Source organism: Myotis davidii, unplaced genomic scaffold (assembly GCF_000327345.1).
Source record: "Myotis davidii unplaced genomic scaffold, ASM32734v1 scaffold265, whole genome shotgun sequence".
Classification (NCBI taxonomy): Eukaryota; Metazoa; Chordata; class Mammalia; order Chiroptera; family Vespertilionidae; genus Myotis; species Myotis davidii.
In genome coordinates, this window is record NW_006296627.1 from 2,658,188 (window position 1) to 2,665,998 (window position 7,811).

Here is a 7,811-nt window from a genome sequence, read left to right on the forward strand (position 1 = left end):
CTAGCTGGAAAAAGCCTCATCACTGGGCTCATCACCTCCCTTCATCCTTTCCTTGCTGCTTCTTCCAGGAAACCTTCCAGCTCTCCTCTGAAATCCTACCGACTTGGAATCTAGGGTATCAGAAGATTATAAAATAGTGGTTTTCAATGTTATCTGGAAACTTAATAAATAAAATATCAGAAATTCCAGTTGCAGTGAATTAAGTGTTAGCATATGTCTGGGGTTTAGACCCTATCTGTTTTTTGTGTCGACCCCGAGGGATGGAGGCTGGGAGGGAAGGATCTGAGAGGTATAGCTTGGAACCACTGGTCATGGCTACTACCTTTTTTACAGTAAGCAGCAAGCAGATCCTATTTTACACAATCCCTGCCTCCTCTGTTTATGGACTGCTTATTTTGTGTCAGGTTCCTAGGGAACCACTTACAATCTGTTAGCTCATCGAATCCCCAGCTCAGGCCCACCAGGTGGGACTGTGATGGTCCACATTCTGCAGAGGAGTTCGGTTTGACTATCAGGTCTGTATGTATTGTGAGGCCCTGAAGGTGGGCCTGGAAAGATGGGAAACCAGAGGTAAGATGATAAAAGTCCCCGGGTGCAGGCAAAGGGAGACCAGGGGACCCACAGGAGCAGCAGGGAGATGCGGTGCTCCACATGGATGGGCCCAGCCCTATAGCAAAGGAGAAGGGAGACTGTTTGCAGCAAGCAGAAAGGCAGTGGTGAGGCTGATCCAGGCAGAAGGGGCAGGGTCAGTGGGGATGGAGAGTCAGGGATGATCTGAGAGACATGGATGGAAGAGGAGCAAATATTGGGGGAAATTGAGAAGAGTCTTCAATGTGGGTGTCAGTTATGCAGGGGCCCCTGTTTTTGAAAATTCACAGAGTTTGCACTGCTGGGTATGTCTTCTATTTTAATTTAAAAAATAGAGTAGGAACCATCAGAGTGAAAGTAGAGTAGGAAACATCATTAAAGTCTCTCCTCTGGGCGTCATCCAGGACACCAAAGTGGCTCTCAGAATTTGCCTTATAACCTGAGAGCTGCTTTTCCTCACACAGTGCACGTTTGCTTTGTTTGGAAGAAGAGGTGAAAAAAGATCTGAGCTTTGAGTGGAACTTTGCAAAATGGGGGGACTTGGCCAATAGTCCTCACATTTACTGCCATTGATTAGGTTCTTGCAATATTTCCTGGAGTCTATTGCCTGCACCCGGGGACTTTTATCATCTTACCTCTGGTTTCCCATCTTTCCAGGCCCACCTTCAGGGTCTCACAATACACACAGACCCCATAGTCTGCTTTGTTTTTTTCAATATTTTAATGTCTCTGAAACCAGGATGCATCATATAAAAACTGACATGTCATAATTAATTAGCTGACCGTGTTTTCTTTCTTAGAAACCCATAGAATATAATCCAGAGTCTTGTATTCAAGGAATAGGATAGTGTATGGCAGGCCCTCTGCTGAGTCTGGTGTACACATTCCTCATGCAATCCTCACATCTTACGAGTTATCGGATGTTGTGAGCCCTTTTTCCCAGATAAGGAGTGGAGGTGTTGAGTCAGAAAGTCCTTGCTCGAGGTCACAGAACTGGTTAGGGCTGGACTGGGCATTTCAGCCTGTGCCACCTCACATCTGTGGGATCTTAGTACAAAGCAAGACCAGGTCTGTGACCTGGAGGGTGGTGGCCCTTCTTTCCACAGCCCAGGACAACCAGGCCGACAGCGAACACCGTCACCCGGCTCACCGTCATGCGATGCTGCCTCTTGTCACCCAGCACCGGTCTCCCCTCTTGGCCTTGACCCCTGGGATTCTTTCCTCCCTCCCAGGAGGGCTCCGGGTCCAACATCTGCAGTGACCTCCCTCCTCCACGGAGAGGAGGGGGCTGAAATGAGATCTCAGGGAAAAGGGGGAAGAAATTCCGAGCCCAGCTGGTTTCCCTCACACAATGAAGATCTGCTTAAATGGGAATTAGGATTAGTGCTGGGATTTGCCTCTCTGGGCAGAATGGTAATAAACTAATCTCCTCTCAGGCTGCAAGAAAGCAGAATTCCTGTGAAGACGGGAGACAGCTTCAGGCTCGGGAGTGCAAAAGCTGGGAAGTAATGTGGTTATTGACAGGCCTACGTGCGCAGCTGACATGCAGCCCCCAGCTCCTTCCCCGTGTGGCTGCGGCCTGTAATTTCGTTAATGTGTGACATTCACCCAGGCTGCGTGGCTGACAGGCATGCTTGACATTAATACGTGTTCCTCCTGGTCCCCAGAGATCATAAAAGCTCATTATCAGTTCTGAGCCAGTAAATGTAGTTCCCGGCTCAGGTGGGCCCGAGTCTTCAGAAATGCCCCCCGGGCAGTGAAGCAGCGGCCATCTGCGTGAGCCAAGAAATCTCCTCCTCCCTTTGTCCTGGGGACTGAGTCCCAGGCCACTGGGAGGTCACAGGAGCAGCCCTTCTGCCCACAGAACCCTGGCTTCCAATTTGCACCCAAGAAAAAGGGCTCCTTTGCCCTGCAATGGGAGGGAAACCCACCCAGCATTATGGGAAGATTGTTTGTGTGCATCTAGTCAGAGCCTCTGCCCAGCCAACCTGCTTCTAGGCTTTGGAAGTGCACGGACATTTCCACGCAGAGATGTGGGGGTCGCTGCAAGGTTGCAATGGCCGGAAACAGAAATACCCCACATATCCATGGGGAGGAGGACACTATTGTGGAGCACATGCACTCTGGGGCACTGTGCAGCTGTGAAAACGACTCCGAAGGTCTGTATAGTGTCACAGTCATGGGTAGACATGCTATCCCTGATAAGCGGCCTTGTATGTAGAACATCTGTGGCAGGATCCCATTTGTATAAAGTCACACTGTCTGCATGTGGGCTCACAGAGAGTGAGGTTTAGAAGGGCACACAGTACAGAGTCTTTGCAGAGATTGTCTGTTAATTAGGATGCATGGGGAAGGAAGAACTTTCAGTGTGTAGTTAGAGAATTGTAGTTAGAAAATATATGTCCATGCATGTGTATATGTATCATGAATTCCTCTATTGTAGCCTTAGTCTGGCTACATGAGGTCCGCAGGCTGACAATGTCTGGATGAATGAGGTAGAGGTAGAGGTGGAGGTAATATCCTCCGGCCAAGCCCTGTTCCCATCAGTTAGCAGGGAGCCCCGAGAATGCCCTCTGTGAGGACGGTGCACTGCAGAGCAGGCCTTGCACTCACGGCTCTCCTGCTTGCACCTCTCACTGTGGAGGTGGCACTTGCACCAGGCTTGTCTTCCCAGGGACCCGAGTTCTAGTCCTAGTTCTGCCCCAGTTCAGAGCTATGACCCTGGGCAAGTTATTTAAAGCCTCAGAATCCCTGGTCCTCATCCCTGAAGTGCTAATACTTTCTCACAGAATTGGAGAGGGTGTCGGGCTGATTGTCATAATTGTTTGAGGTAGCCTGAAACTCGATCAGGGCTTCCACTGTGCGGCCTGGCCATTGAGGGCAGCCGGAGCGGGGAGGGGGAGAGGGGAGGTCGGGGAACTTGGCTCTGCCCTGTCTGCTATAAGTTTTGCTTTTGTTCCTCAGCTGTGCACATGAATAACCTGTTCCCCTGGGACTGACCTAAGCCCTGGCAGGCAGGTGTGTGGCCTGGGCACAGTGAATTTGATCCTTCTCCTGTGACCTGGGACTCAGTCATATGGACAGAGGAAGTGGGAGGGGTGGGACTTTGGCCCCTGCACTCTGGGGCTGAGCTGTTTTTTCACCACCAATAGCCCCTCCTCTTATGACTTATCTCTTCATGGATTCCAGACCTTGAAAGGTTTGTTCTGCCCCCAAAGCCTGCTTTCATTAGGCAATGATTAATTCCCTTTCACATTTCCAAAATTACTCAGAGCGCCGTTTTTCCGCCTAAGGAAAGTGGAGTTCCCACACCAAGTTGATAATATTCTAGCTAGAAGCAAAGAAACATGATGCGATGTTGTAATTAGCATCTCTCAAAGTCATCACATGGACGTTGCACAGGCTCTGGGGCTGATGTTAGAAGACGGAAAATATGCCCCAATCCATAGGCCCTGGGGACACCATCCTGGGAACCTGGGTGGGGCTGGGTGCTGAGTTCTGTCTTTCTGGCCATGGGGACTCTGTCTGGCTGCTGCACCTGCAGAGGTGCAAGGAGGGAGCATGCTCTCAGAGAGCGGGTGCATGTCTGGACTGAGCTGGCCCCCAGAAGCCCCATGCCCTGCTAACCCACACCTTCTTAAAGCTTACTTCTCTCTCTCCTCCCTCCAGAGTGTCTTCTGAAGCCACCATCAGAGAGAGACGTCAAGAGAATCCTGCCACCCCTGAAAGAAAAGACCAGTTGAAAGAGGTAAGATTTTGGCATCATGGTGGAGCAGCATCTCAACTCAGTGACATAAGAGGGTGTAATCTCTTCTCTCCCTGCCCTCCAAGCCTTCCCTCCCTGAGTGAGAGCTCTCGACTCCTGCTGGGGAATGCAGGGCAGGTGAAGAGTCGCATTACTCTTGTCGCCACCCCAAATGTTTGTTCAGGAATGGGGAGCCAGTGTGATGTGTGAGGAGAGAGGCTGATGGTCAAGTGGGGTCTCATGAGGCTGGTTGTCCTGTTGAGGGGACTGCAGGTCCGGGTTGCTCCTGAATCCACCCAGGAAGTGAGGGCCGAGGGATTGGAGGGAGGGAGCCCTTGGAGGGGGGCTGCACCAGCCGCCTGATGGCATTTGCAGTTTTGGTTGCCTCTGGTGCCTGTGGTGGAGAAGCACTGGGTTACTGTCCTCATCACTGATCTGAGAGTCCCCTGCTCTCCCAGTTCATCCTCTCACTTTCAGACTGTTCTGGCTGGCCAGGATTTTCCCAGCTGCAATCCAAGGCAGGTTGGCCAGCTCCCCGAGGCAGGTACAGCGGGGCCAGGCTGAGGCCTGAGTGGACAGCCTCACAGGGATGGCGAGGCCTGGCACTGGTGTGGGCTCTGTCTCCCCATCAATAGTGCCTGTGCCCTGCAGCGCCCCAGCCTGGCCAGCTTTCGGGCCACAATCTTAATTGTAAGCCTGCTGCAGCAGATGCCCTATCCTCACCGGAAGCTATTGCCTTATCACAGCGCCTGGATCTTGCATGGCTTTCTTACTCAGGAGAAGGCTCTGAAGTGAGTCGGAAAAAGCTTAACTTCCCCAGGACCTTTCTGCTACGGGTGTTTCTCTAATCAGAGGAAGCTGAGGGCCTGGGTGAACGAAGGGAAAGAATCTCCTTTGTTAAAGTATACTTTTACTTTAGAAAAGTAAAAGATTTCAGAAAGGAAGGGAGAGCGAGAAAGAGAGAGAATCATCAGTGACGCCCCACACTGAGTATGGAGTCCGAAACCCAGGCATGTACCCTGACAGGAAATTGAACTGTGACCTCCTGGTTCATAGGTCGATGCTCAACCACTGAGCCATGCTAGCCAAGAATTTCTTTAAGTGCATGAAAGAGAAGCAAGTGTGTTATTGTTCCTGGGTTATCTTCAGGGGAACTGTGCAGGGAGCGGAGTGGTTTAGCCTTACCCCTGCCAGGAAACAGATCAATGTTAGAGTCACAGGAAAAATACAAAGAGGACCCGATGGCCACAGGCAGACAGGCATGTGCTGTTGTGGGAAATGTTTGCTGGGGTTTGGGAGTCAGACTGGTGGAGGCCAAGGCCCAGCTCCGCCTTCTCAGTAGCTGTTTGACTTCAGGCGAGTGATTTGATCTCCCAGAGCCTCAGTTTTTGGCAAACCACTGGGTGGTTGTGAGGGCGAGGAAACTGCCAGCAAGACATACCTCTTTGCTTTGAGCGATGGCAGCCCCCTGGAGTAATGTGGCCTCCCAAGGTGACCTCTTTGAAGAGGCTCAGGCTCTTGAGATGTGAGAGCTGGGTGTTATGATCAAACAGTGGGGTTACCCTGGAGACACATACCTCTTCCCGTGCCTGGTCTAAAAAAGGTCTGAGTATGGGACCTGGGTTGTGTCAGCTCTCCGTTCTGAGAGCTGGGGGCCACCTCGGGTATGAACTGTTTGTTCTTCCTGAGGCTTTATCCCGTGGTTTACACTTGGCCCTGATGTTCTTCCCTGGACCCTTTCTGTAGATAATAGCTGATCCTCCCACAACCCAAGAAGCAGGTATTAATACAATTTTTATAGGTGAGGACAACGGGGGTCCATAGAAGTAAATTACTCTAGGTTTCACCTCTAAAAAGCAGCAATTTTATTAGGACCCAAACACAGGGCTTTTGCCCCAACGGTAGCGTGCTTGATATATCACCCCACAGCACCCCCAGTGGCCATGTGGCACCCCTGCACACCTATGGAGCACCCTGTGTGTGCCCAGAGCTGTACCCCACAGCACCACAGTGGCTTCCCATGGTAGCAATGGCAGCACCTGCACTGTGGCTCCCCACAGGGCCCATCCAGGCCAGGAAGCACCCACAGGATTCCATAGCACCCATAGCACTCATGGTAGTGCCTCGTATGTCCATAGAGCATCCTGCATGCCCACAGTGACACCCCAGGGTGCCCATGGTAGCACTCTTCCCATGTTCTCTACTTGGCTTTGCATGGACTTTGCAAAAAGGGGAGTCCCTGGTGTCTTTATCTCCCAGCCAGACCGCTGCAACGCGCCGAGCTAGCGAGCCAAGGCAGTTTCTAGGAGGCATCAGGACCTTCCTCCTGCTGAGATCTAAGAGCAGGATCTTATATTTAGGGCCCTGATTCATTTCGAGTTAACTTTTGTGGTATATGGTGTGAGGTATGGGTCCAACTTCATACTTTTGCATGTGGTTATCCAGTTGGCCCAGCACCACGTATGGAAGGGGCTATTCTTTCCCCCATTGAATAGTCTTGGCCCCCTCATTGAAAATCAGTTGGCCATAGATGTAGGTGTGTTTGTGGATTTGCAATTCCATTCCATTGGTTAATGTGTAGATACTCATGCCAGCATCATGCTGTGCTGAGTACTATTGCTTCATGTGTAACTCTGGAGGAGTGTTAGTCCCAGCACCACGCATAGAAGGGGCTATTCTTTCCCCCATTGAATAGTCTTGGCCCCCTCATTGAAAATCAGTTGGCCATAGATGTAGGTGTGTTTGTGGATTTGCAATTCCATTCCATTGGTTAATGTGTAGATACTCATGCCAGCATCATGCTGTGCTGAGTACTATTGCTTCATGTGTAACTCTGGAGGAGTGTTAGTATATTTTAAAGCTCCCCAGCTGATTCCACAGTTGAGCACTACCGGTTTTCAGAGGAGGATGGGGCACTGTTACGGTGCCCAGTCAGGAGGCTGCTGGGATGACCCAGGGCAGTGCAGGGGGAGAGGATGCAGCCCTGAAGCCAAGCCACAATCATGACAGTGAAGAGGCTACTATCGAGTTGAGAGAGGGGAATGAGGGAGACATCCTGATCCTTCCTGACTCTGGGGTGGCCTCATGGATGACAAAGGTGAGAACAGAGGCCAGTGTTTCAGGTGAGCTTGATTAAACTCCAACCCACACCCTATATGGTCTGGAGGAAGGCCTGGGTCCCAGTCACAGCTCTGCTTCACTGTGTGACCTTGGGCTAGTTGCTCCACCTCTCTGAGCATCCTCATGGCCTCTGTAGGACCAATATTCTCTGCTATTCATGCAGAGGGCTGGGGGAGGGTCAAATGGGTCACTCTATGAAGGCTGAAGGGCTTGCAGTGGTTCTCAACCTTCCTAATGCTGCGACCCTTTAATACAGTTCCTCATGTGGTGACCCCCAATTTTATTATTACAAATTGAACATAAGTAAAGCATAGTGATTAGTCACAAAAACAATATGTAATTATATATGTGTTTTCTG

General features: G+C 50.9%; 1 protein-coding gene across 1 annotated transcript in view; it reads left to right on the top strand.

The window, feature by feature from the left end:
• The window catches only part of TSPAN18 (tetraspanin 18), a 158,436-nt gene that overhangs the window by 23,997 nt on the left and 126,628 nt on the right, over window positions 1-7,811 (top strand). The window contains exon 2 of the mRNA XM_006772245.2: window positions 4,258-4,336. The gene's annotated coding sequence lies outside the window, so the exon portion shown is untranslated. The remainder of the gene's footprint in view (window positions 1-4,257; window positions 4,337-7,811) is intronic.